We start from the raw sequence: 9,816 nt of genomic DNA on the forward strand, positions 1-9,816 counted from the left end.
AGGAACCATGGTTACCATGCGTGTATGCCTTCCTACACAACAGTATGGATCCACATGAAACTGTTCTTTATGGCCCTTCAACATCAAACCAGGTATGCTATTATTCTGTGTCAGCATATATTTTACAGTGCAGCTGATAGCGGAGGTGGACAAAGGTAGTCAGCTGTTTCGTTTGAGTCTTCATACAATCAAGTAACCACATTCTGAGCCGAGTAGGAAACCATGCTAAGTCAGTGACAATCTGTCTTTGTTGGCACTCACAAGAAGGTACTTGATCAAACGTCCCAAAGAGAGGATAGATCTAGATTTTCCTGTAAAATCGACTTCTCACCCCACCACGTAATTTACATTGACAGATGCATTCTTGAGGTTATATTGACGGCCAGTTTGTATCTTTGTTCCAAAAAATATTTTGGGAGTTAGCATCATCTGTGCGAAGACTCTTCAAAAACAAAGAAAAGGAATATTTCTACGCCTTCTGATAATGGTATATTAGTTTCATTTTAACTTGGAATAAACATTTACTCAGAGAAATTCTAAACTTTGTAAAGACCAGTGTACCGACAAAGTTCAAAGGTTTAATTCAAACATCTGAGAGCTTCTGCGGACAAAACAGAGGGCATAATATTACGTCCGTTTAGATAGATAGATAGATAGATAGATAGATAGATAGATAGATAGATAGATAGATAGATAGATAGATAGATAGATAGATAGATAGATAGATAGTTTAATAATCAATACATGGCAGCCCGAAGGCTGAATTGCGTATTTACAATTAATAAAATCGATAAAAAGTACGTATAAAACTAGGTACAATAAATAAAGATATTAAAAATATGATAAAAAGGGAAACTAAGAATCTATATATATACATTATCAATACAGGATCTAATAACAAAACTATTTCTAAAACGATCTGTCTTGCATTTGGGTACGGTAAAACGCCTGTTGCACCTTAGAGTGTAACGTGACGGTCCACTAAATGGTATTAACCAGTTCAGACGGTGTTCTGGGTCCTTAATAATGGTGTCAACAGCATTAGTGCATAGCCCCGTGATGAAATCTGCAATGGGGACAATGTTCACTAGTTTCGATGGCCTCCCGGTAGGGTAGTCCTGAGCATATTATAGACATGGCCCGCTTTTCGACACGCACCAACTCGTCTTTTAGGTACTTTGGCAGGGCGTAAAAAAAGACAGGCGCTGTGTACGTAAGAACAGAGCGTATACAAGCAGTGTAAAAGGTGGACATGTCCTGCCGAGGAACTCTTGATCTCTTTAACTGCACTAAGAAATACAAACGCTTTGACGCTTTCTTTATGACGTCACTAACATGTTCGTTCCACGTAAGGTTGCTCGATATGGTCAAACCCAGTAGTTTAGCACTAGTCACCCTCTCTAGTTCTTTACCATCTACTACGATAGACGCAAACTGGGGCTCATCTTTTGCAAAAGATATCCTGAGCTCCTTACACTTGTCGCTATTGAGTTTGACTCTGTTCTGCGTAGACCACTCGGCAACCTTGTCCGCAATCTCCTGGGCATGACTTCGGTTGCCCTTGGCAACGACTTCTGATGCGGTCGTATCGTCGACATATTTCCATACATTAGCTAAATTATCAACATCTAAATCATTTATGAGTACAAGGAATAGCCACGGGCCTAGTTTTGTTCCCTGAGGAACCCCAGAGGGCACTGAACCCCACTCGGAGTAACAGCCCTCAGATAGTTTGATCCTTTGGGAACGATTAGAAAGGAAATCTATGATCCAATTGATAATTCTTGTGGGAAGATTTAACCTACACAATTTCTCTACAAGTATTCTATGATCTATAAAGTCAAACGCTTTTTTATAATCAAAGAGAATAGTTCTAACTGTAGCGCCGTTGCCATCAGTTTCCTTGGACCAGTTGTGAAGCATGTGTATCAGTGCCTGAGTAGTTGAGGAATTGGGAACAGCTCCATATTGGCTTGGGTCGAGCACATCTAGAACTGCAGGTTTTACGTAATCGTGAACCACGCACTCTTCTGCGACCTTCGACAGACATGGAGTAAGGGAGATAGGTCTGAGCTGTTTCTTCAGGTCTTCAACCGGCTTCACCTTAGGTAGAGGAGATACGTCCGCGAATTTCCAGATCTTCGGAAGAGACTGCTCTTTTAAGGAGAGATTGATGATTCTGCTGATTGGGAAGGACAAAAGTTCAGCATACTCCTTGAGCATCCAGTTTGGTATCTTGTCTGGACCACACGCCTTAGAGGGGTTTAACGCAGCTAATAACTTAAAAATACGCATTTCCGAAACCTCCGGAAGCTCAGGCGAGTCCTCGTCAATGCGAAGTTTGGTCAGCGGTTGGGGCAAGCGATATTCTTCAAGAGGTTCAAGAAAGGCCTCGTTGATTGCGTTTGCAAGATCCTGGTCACTAAGATTTTCAATTCCTTCAATATGGATTTGACTAGAAACGTTCCCCGGGTTTGAGTTGAAACCGCACAAACGTTTGACTTCCTTCCACCAAACCTTAGGATTCTCCTCCTTCATACTCTCAACGTTAGACTTGTAAAACGAGGCCTTGCACGATTTCCTTTCACGATTAACAGCATTTCTGTAGAACTTGTACAGCATTGATTCCGTGCCGCCATCGTGAAAGGCTTTTTGTCGTTTGAGAATGAGTGATTTAAGGTGATCGTTCATCCACGGGGCATCAGATATGCTGACGCGAACTCTTCCTGATGGGCATCAGAAGGTCGAGCCCTGTGTGTAGCGCTTTATTGAATATGTCAAGCATATCCTGGCAACAACTTGCAGAGGAGAATAGCATTGTCCAATCAATTGCACACAGGTATCTACCAAGCTCAGCTCTCCTACTTTCCCGCTTGTCACGCTTGAACACAAATCTAGATTGTTGACGACAGTTGTCTCTTACTTTGGCTTCCACAGTAATGGTATTATGGTCAGACAAGCCAAAGGGTGGGAAGCCCTGAGGGGCATCGTAAAAGCGGTGCAGGTTGGTGAGGACACGGTCTAAGATTGCGTCCCTTCTGGTTGGAATTTTCACTATTTGTTTGAGCCGGAAGTGCCTTTCAATTGGCTTCGTGTCAAGACGATTAAAGTCTCCTGCCACAACAAGAGCGCAATCAGGGAAGCGTGACTCGACAAGTTGCAGCGACTGGAATAAGTGTTCTTGCATGAACTCGTTCTCAGCGGCGGACCAATGTGGATGATAGACGACAGCTACTATCAGGGAAGAGAATCCTCGCGGCAGGCGTTTGGGGCGTAGCTGAACCCATAATACCTCGTGATCGGAGCAGCACGAAAGATCGTCTAGTCGTTTGTATCGAATTACTGCGTTGATGTAGAGACAAACACCACCATGATGATCGGACGAACGGTCCCTACGTAGGACTGAGTAGCCCGGAATATCGATGACTGAAGAAGCGATTGAAGACTGGAGCCATGTTTCAGTGATAAAAGCGAGGCTGACATTGTTGCGCAACACGAATTCACACACTTCACTCATCTTGGGTACAATTGACATGACATTTGTAACCATCATTTTAGGAACATAAAATGAATTACTGTGAGTGAGTTCTTCACGAGATCCCGTGTCCCGCGCGCAGTCCAGCACAGAGTTAGTTGTTTGACGGTTGTCCCATGTATTTCTTTCGGAATCCCGCGGGTTGTTTGGATCATATGGAATGCCAGCAGAGGTGTTAAATTGAATATTTAATGAGTCCCTTGAAGTGTTATGCAAAAGAGCTTCGCCTTCGAAATTTCCAGTTGACCCAGTAGATATGTTGAAGATAGACAAATTGGATGGATTAAGACGGCACGAGGAGGTATCAGGCTGCTGGTCTTGACTAAATCTGTGACTGATTCCAATTCGTTTGCATTGACCTCCACGGCAACCTCTACGCGTTGGTTTCACTCTTGAGATGCCATGATCAGTCAGGCGTCGCCACAGGTCCAAGGAACATCGCGTTGAAATACTCGATGAAATAGATTTCAGAAATGATCTAGAGTAGACCAGAGCCATAAGGATGTATTTAACTGTCTATTCCCCAATATGGCAGGCGAAAACGAAAGATCTTGAGGCAATGAATTGGATATCTTATCAGAAGCAATTGCAAGTGCTGCCAGCTAGGCGCTCATGCAAATTATTCCACAAAAAGAGCTTGTCATCTTAATGTTTGCGAGGTTGAAAAGTTTCCCCATGCATTTTGCTGAGGTTAAATATTGAGCAAAAACGTTCGGGAAAAGTTTGCAATAGGGAGCTTAAGCAACCACGACGACGACCGGGAGGACGACGACCGGAAGTAGGGTGAGCGTTACTGCGCAGGTGCGGCCTAATAAGGTCGTCGTCCTGATCACGTCGACGACTTTAGAAGTAGTAGTTTCACGTCGTCACAGCTCACTAAAAGGTACGAATTTACTATCATTTGTCACAGTTTGTAACTGATTGGAGTTTTAATTCTCTTGTGCGTTTGCTTCAAGCTCCTTTGTTCGGGTTGATGAAGAGAACCAATTTATTTGAATCATTGCTTTTCCTTCACACAGATGACAAGTGACTCGAGCCAGGGGGAGAAAGCTGCATAAGTTTATTTTCAAGTTATTTGATGGAAGAGTACTGATTTTCACTTTTCTTGAATAAAGATATCTAACACTTAAATGTTTGATTGCAAATTGAAAATTGTCGGAAGTAACTTACAGATTAACCTTTCAAGCGGCGAGTGATTTTATCAGATTGTTTGTTTATGCTATTTGCGGGCTAGTGCATTCTTGCCTTACCTTCGTGAAAAATGTGCTTTAATAAATTGAATTGAATTGAATTGAACAGTACGAGATTTTAGCATCGCGCTTACGGCAAAAAAACATAAGCCAGGCTGAAATTTTCTGTTTGATGAAAAACAATGAAGCTTTTTTTGGTTTAAGTTTATCTCCACCCAGTAGGCGACAGCTTTCGAGCAAACACGAAAAAGAGAGAAGTGATTAAGGTGGGGCTCTACCTGAATTTGAGTGAAATTTGAAGAGTTTTAAGAATGGATAGAAGAAAGAAAATGATTTTTGGAACACTAACAGACAGTCGATAACCACGCAAGAGCCCCCCAGGTTGCTAGTGAACTAACTTGGTATCCGTCTATTAATTATTAACTACAAATTCTAATTTTAAAACTTCACTAAATCTGCAACATTCCTTATTTCTTTTAATTTTACCAATCCTTCAAGAAAAATTATTTCCTTCCAAATATACCTAAAAATCACCCAAAAATTCATAAAACACCCCAAATCATTAATTTGTGCTATGAATGGAGGGTTTTTGTATTGCTTGAAATGCAAACAAGATATTTTCATTTGACCGATTTTAAGCGGCGTGAAAATGGCTTTTAGGTGAACCCCCACCTTAAGACGAACATTTTCAAGAAAATCCTTGATGTAATCGACATCAACCTAAAAGATGTCAAGAAATCTACGCGTTCAAGACTTCTGTCAGAGTTGTGAACGAGAAAAGTGATTTTATGACGTTATAGGACGAAAACAAGCTTCGCACCAAAACGAGGCCGTGCCTCGTGCACGTCTAAGAAAATGTGTCCCACATGGGAGGGAAAGACGCTGTCGCGTCCTATATATAATGTTTTCAGCATCATCAGGTTTTCGGAGCTCCCTCGGCGGGTGGACCGGTGAGGGTGGGACTCTGCAGAGACTCTGCGCCCAGTAACTCTACCCCAATGAGGGGGTAGGGGGGAGCAGAGACGGGGGAGCATTTTGCTCAAATTATTTTTAATTTTTTTCATTGTTATATTAACATGTTAAAAGGCGCGTTTTAACTTGTATCTACTTCAGATGGATATATTTGCCACTGTAAATTCGATTTAAACGTTAAGAAAGGTATGTTCTTGTCCCCCTTTAAGGTGGGGCTCTACCTGAATTTGAGTGAAATTTGAAGAGTTTTAAGAATGGATAGAAGAAAGAAAATGATTTTTGGAACACTAACAGACAGTCGATAACCACGCAAGAGCCCCCCAGGTTGCTAGTGAACTAACTTGGTATCCGTCTATTAATTATTAACTACAAATTCTAATTTTAAAACTTCACTAAATCTGCAACATTCCTTATTTCTTTTAATTTTACCAATCCTTCAAGAAAAATTATTTCCTTCCAAATATACCTAAAAATCACCCAAAAATTCATAAAACACCCCAAATCATTAATTTGTGCTATGAATGGAGGGTTTTTGTATTGCTTGAAATGCAAACAAGATATTTTCATTTGACCGATTTTAAGCGGCGTGAAAATGGCTTTTAGGTGAACCCCCACCTTAAGACGAACATTTTCAAGAAAATCCTTGATGTAATCGACATCAACCTAAAAGATGTCAAGAAATCTACGCGTTCAAGACTTCTGTCAGAGTTGTGAACGAGAAAAGTGATTTTATGACGTTATAGGACGAAAACAAGCTTCGCACCAAAACGAGGCCGTGCCTCGTGCACGTCTAAGAAAATGTGTCCCACATGGGAGGGAAAGACGCTGTCGCGTCCTATATATAATGTTTTCAGCATCATCAGGTTTTCGGAGCTCCCTCGGCGGGTGGACCGGTGAGGGTGGGACTCTGCAGAGACTCTGCGCCCAGTAACTCTACCCCAATGAGGGGGTAGGGGGGAGCAGAGACGGGGGAGCATTTTGCTCAAATTATTTTTAATTTTTTTCATTGTTATATTAACATGTTAAAAGGCGCGTTTTAACTTGTATCTACTTCAGATGGATATATTTGCCACTGTAAATTCGATTTAAACGTTAAGAAAGGTATGTTCTTGTCCCCCTTTAAGGTGGGGCTCTACCTGAATTTGAGTGAAATTTGAAGAGTTTTAAGAATGGATAGAAGAAAGAAAATGATTTTTGGAACACTAACAGACAGTCGATAACCACGCAAGAGCCCCCCAGGTTGCTAGTGGACTAACTTGGTATCCGTCTATTAATTATTAACTACAAATTCTAATTTTAAAACTTCACTAAATCTGCAACATTCCTTATTTCTTTTAATTTTACCAATCCTTCAAGAAAAATTATTTCCTTCCAAATATACCTAAAAATCACCCAAAAATTCATAAAACACCCCAAATCATTAATTTGTGCTATGAATGGAGGGTTTTTGTATTGCTTGAAATGCAAACAAGATATTTTCATTTGACCGATTTTAAGCGGCGTGAAAATGGCTTTTAGGTGAACCCCCACCTTAAGAGAAACACAATTTTATGCATTTTAGAACAAACAGCGGCTTGACGTTTCCCGTTTGGCGTTAGCCGTAAACGCCAAGCTAAATGTCTCTAGTACCTAGGGTTAAGGCTGTCGAGTTTTGCAAATTGGTTTACGAACTATTCATTGTACAACTAAAACGTCTTTTAAAACTCGATTTCAAGGGGGAAAGCGTGAGACCGCTCATTGCTAGAACTACTCGATGTCTGTTGTTGTCATTTAACTTGCCAAATAAAGCTAAACTTACATTAAATAAAATAGACAAAAATAAATAAACCTGTATCATTCTGAAAATCAGACAAACATGGCACAAAATCAGTGACATCCCAGAAGTTTCAAATGTCAAATAATCTCCGTACAACACATTTTTTTTTTTTGGTGTTTAAATGCAATTAAGGCGCTACACGTTTAGCAAAGAACTCGCAGATGAAATTTCAGCATGTACAAATGAAGATATGCCTGAAATTGAGTAACTTGTGTTCGATCTTCATATTTAGCGGTAAATTTGACAGCAAAATTTCATATGCTTTTACAGCCAAATATATGAATAAGGTTTTAAAAAAAGTGGATTAATTTATTTCTAGCAAACCTCACATGACTTTCTGCTAGACTCAATCAAAACATTTTTTTATTTACTTTGGTAGGAATCCAAACTTTGTGTGGAGTAATGAACACGATATTGTAATGTGCCGGGAGGTTCTTATTGTTGAACCTTACCGATTTAAGATCAGAAGCCTAAGTCTCTAAACGATGTCATTTCTTGTAAAGAAGCGAAACTGAACGAAGGTTTCAAACGTCGTCGTCCTTGAAAACTTCACTGCTTAAGTTTCTTTTTCCCGCCTAAAACGACGTTCTCGTTCCAGTCCCTCTGCGTTTACTTGCCGTCGTCGTCCTCCCGGTCGTCGTGGTTGCTTAAGTTCCCTATTGTCTGTTGTGACGAAACGATCCGTGATCCTTGGCCTTTACATCACCCATTTTTTTCAATCACCATACCAATGCAAACATCTTCCATTTTGAAAGGCTCCTTCTTGACATCAAACATTTCCACTAACTTGTGGACTAGGTCTAATGATAGCAGATGTGCTCCGAGGCAGTAGTCTGGATACCTTGTGCTGATGTATTCTTCCCGGGATACTTCATACTTCCCTTTGCGACAAGGAATCCCGTCATGCTGACACTTTCCCGTGTAAAGTTTTATTTTAGGTGTGATAGGCTTTCGTAGATTAAGGCCCTGTTCAGACTAAGTGCCCGTACCAGGGCACTGTGCCGGAGTACTGAAAAGGACAATGTTCAGACTCCTTGGTGCCCAAGGAGCAATCTTGTTCTCCTTCGTCAATTTCGCGCCCGCCACTTTGTTTGCTGTATCGTAAAGAGGCATGCGGAAAAAACGTGCGAACTGACAAAATCCTGTTCACACCAGTGTCCGTGACCAGGAACGGTGCCCGAGTACCAGCCTTGGAGGCAGTGTCCGTGCCCGGGCACGATGCCCAGATTCTTACTCTGGCACCGACAAAAAGCTCTGTTCAGACTAGCGCCCGTGCCCAAGAACCGGGAACGGGCACCTAGCCTGAACGGGGCCTAAGTCCGTCAACAAATACGGATTAACAAACACATCATCATCAGCCTTGAGTAGGTACTGAAAATCGCAGTATTTTGACCCCCATTCCAGTTCCATCTGCGTCTTCAAGGTAAGTTTATAATAATGCTCTTATTGAGCTCCTCGTATTAGATCTCGGTGAATCATTCCCTCAGCTTCCAAGTGTTCATCATTCTGGACGCTGTTACCTGAGACTTGACCGAGAAGAAACACTGTCCTCCATCTTGTCTTCATTGATGGATCAGTTCTCCATGTTTTGCGAATAACTGAACTTCTATCAAATGAAGCAGGGTGCGTTGGTATCATAATTAAAAGAGATACCTTTTGGGTGCATCGTTCTCGAGATGTTAATTATGTCTTATGTGGAAGGGCTTGTTCTTTGCTTGATGACACTGTCAAAGCTTTCATTTTTAAAGCCAGGGAATTGTTGTTTTTGTTGAGTATTCCCTTCTGTGAGGCTTTCATGGTCTTGCAGATCCTTGACAGTGAGGGTTGTCCAATACACCCAATCTGACTCGATTCGTCTGGGATTATGGCGATTCGACTCGAATCGATTGATTCGTTTGCCCTTGTAGTCGATCCGTCTAACCGGAAGTCGATTGGCTAGACACTTAGTAAAAACACAGTAGGCTTGCCTTGAGGGAGGGTATAAAATGTCGACGATTCGACTCGAATCGATCGATTCATTTGCCCTTGTAGTCGATCCGTCTTACCGGAAGTCGATTGGCTAGACACTTGGTAAAAACACGGTAAGCCAGCCTTGAGGAAGGGTAGAAAATGTCGACGATTCGACTCGAATCGACTCGGATCGATCGATTCGTTTGCCTTACAGTCGACCCGTCTTACCGGAAGTCGATTGGCTAGACACTTAGCGAAAACACGGTAAGCCAGCCTTGAGGGAGGGTAGAAAATGTCGACGATTCGACTCGATTCGACTCGAATCGATCGATTCGTTTGCCCTACAGTCAACC

General features: G+C 41.7%; 2 pseudogenes; both read right to left on the reverse strand.

Annotated features, from left to right (window-relative positions):
- Positions 1 to 1,041: 1,041 nt before the first annotated feature.
- LOC146481083 (uncharacterized) lies at positions 1,042 to 4,151 on the reverse strand (annotated as a pseudogene).
- A 4,064-nt stretch (positions 4,152 to 8,215) lies between these two features.
- On the reverse strand, positions 8,216 to 9,310 carry LOC146481084 (beta-1,3-galactosyltransferase 5-like; annotated as a pseudogene).
- Positions 9,311 to 9,816: the final 506 nt, after the last annotated feature.

The sequence above is a fragment of the Pavona decussata genome, unplaced genomic scaffold, assembly GCF_977016875.1.
Source record: "Pavona decussata unplaced genomic scaffold, jaPavDecu1.1 SCAFFOLD_51, whole genome shotgun sequence".
In the NCBI taxonomy this organism is placed as follows: domain Eukaryota; kingdom Metazoa; phylum Cnidaria; class Anthozoa; order Scleractinia; family Agariciidae; genus Pavona; species Pavona decussata.